This window comes from Sorghum bicolor, chromosome 1 (assembly GCF_000003195.3).
Source record: "Sorghum bicolor cultivar BTx623 chromosome 1, Sorghum_bicolor_NCBIv3, whole genome shotgun sequence".
Taxonomy (NCBI): Eukaryota; Viridiplantae; Streptophyta; class Magnoliopsida; order Poales; family Poaceae; genus Sorghum; species Sorghum bicolor.
Window position 1 is genome coordinate 62,632,043 of NC_012870.2, and position 2,408 is coordinate 62,634,450.

A 2,408-nucleotide genomic window follows, 5' to 3' on the forward strand; every position below is an offset into this window, starting at 1 on the left:
CGTGACCGGTGGCCTCCACAGCTGGAGAGCTCACCAACCGAGCTACGCCTCGGTCCCCTATTTGTCTAACTATTTGTAACTTCTTAAGTGGTACTACTAAGGCAGGTACATCTAGAGCTAGATCTCTAGCATGCTACAGTTTCAGGTCTTGAAGGGTGTGTGCGTGTAACTTCTAAGGCAGATACCTCCACGGTTTAAACATTGGGGAACAGTTTATGTACTTTATGCAAAACGATCTTCAGGATTTCTTTTTTTTTTTGAATTGTCGTGCACATCAACCAAAGTGAAATTCTACAACGCTGCGAAATCGAGATAGCAATCCGGAAGAGCTGGATTGCAAACTTGTAATGTAAAGCATGATGCAAACAACTGAATAAAAAAAGAAGAAATAGATAGAAAATAAACTTATGCAGTAATACTAAGAAAAGATAGCTGATAAACAGTTAACTAATTGTAAGAACGAAGAATATATATTGCTTTTTTTTAGGAAACGAGAAAGTGGAGCCTCCCATGCGGCCCAGCCCATCTGCTTGATGAGACACGGCGCCGGCGGGCCGGCCTCGCTACATTTTTCCAATCAGCACCGTGGTGCCCCGAGACTGAAGAGCAAAGGGAGAAGGACGAATCGACATTGAGGCTGTGCCAAAAAGACACGTACTATAGCCACCTACAAATGGCATGATTCATGTCTCAGATCTATTTTTTTCCATGAGAATTGAATCTGATCATCCCTAAAAATGTTTTCTTTACTAGTAGTATCTAAAAATACATTATCAAAAGGAGTAAGATACTACCTATGGAACGAAATAGGTTTCATGTTCACGTTCCTATGCAAATCCAATGCAACTGTCTCTAAAAAATGTTTCTTTATGCATGCAATATTGCAACTAAAAACATGTCCAAAAAGGACGAAAAGCACCCAGACTAATTAGATGCAGTGACTGAGCGATCGATTTCCTTGTCGTGCAGCCCAGTGCTTTCAGCCTTTAATTTTGACTTAAGCGAAAGCTAACTGCAAACCACTAATAAATCGCCTAAGATAACATAGAGATTTAAGCCTGCTAAACACATAACTGCACCCCCACCATTGCTACTGGTATTTGTCGGCGCACTACTATCATTATTATGATGTTACAAATTTAAAGGCGAAGTAGAAATGTGAATTTTAAATTTATGAAAGGCATGGAAAAAATGCACATACTGTCCTCAGTTTTGGAAAATGTGCATTCAGTTGCCTCTCCTCCAAAGAGCAAAACTTCCAAGTGCCAACAGATTGAACAAAACTTTCAAGGGTGGAGTGTAAGTGCCAACAGATTGAACAAAGCCGTTTGTACCGGCAAGGCCCCTCCTGTTGAGTGACTCAAAGAAATTAGACTCTAAAGTAGAGGGGCCCTCAAATCAAAAGTAGTGGCCTAGATTTTGAGGATTTCTATTGAAGTTGCTCTGCTGACTAATTTTTAACCCCTAAAGGATCCAAATAGCTAGATCGACTAATTTTTAGCAAAGTCACCAACTAATTGTCAGTCTACTACTTACCCAAACTCAGCTGAAGTAACCAATCTAAAAAAAAGTCTAAAATGCCCCTCCTCACTGTGGGAATGCTATGGGCCAGGGGGCATACAATGTTTTGTGTGTGTGAGAATAGTACTATCTTTTAGTCATTGGGGAACAACAACACAATGCTAATTTTTAGCTAGCTAATTATTTGTCAACTAACAATTATCTCTAGCTAATAACCAACTAAGAGCAACTCTAGCAGAGCCCCATACTTGAGTCCTCATAGCTAAATACGGGTGCCTAGGCAAAAAAACACTGTTTTAGTAGAGCCCCTACTAGAGCCCCCAAATTGGAGTGGACACCCAAATCTCTTCTCAACCCAATTCTCATTGGCCCAACAAGCTAGCTCCCATCTGTGCAGGCGCTACTCCTTCGCTCCCTTCGCGCGCTGCTCCACCCTCCGTTGCATGGGCTATTGCAAGGATGAGCCGATTGTTGCTCCGCCGCACATGCTGCCTCCCTTTGCTTGATGGCGCTCCCTCCCCTCTCTACGACACGCAACGACGCTCCCCCTTCCCTGCGACCTGCCTGCGTGGATTTGCTGCATGGCCGCTCCTTCCCCTCACTGGCACCAGATCTGCTGCAGACCAGCTCCCTCCCCTTGCCGGCATTGAGGAAGATGGCTGCAGGGTTGGCTCCAGTGCTTCGCCTGTAAGCACTGTTGTCGTCGCTCTTTCTTCCCCATCGTATTGAACTAGCTTAATTGTTAAAGGATGACAAGTGGGTCTCAATTTTCATCGCCTGTTAAAAAGGATTTGGGGACTTTTGATGGAAGAGATTGCGAAATAGAGGGACAACAAAATAGGGGGAGCACCCAAAAAGATATGGAGGCCCTGATTTGGGTGCTCTTG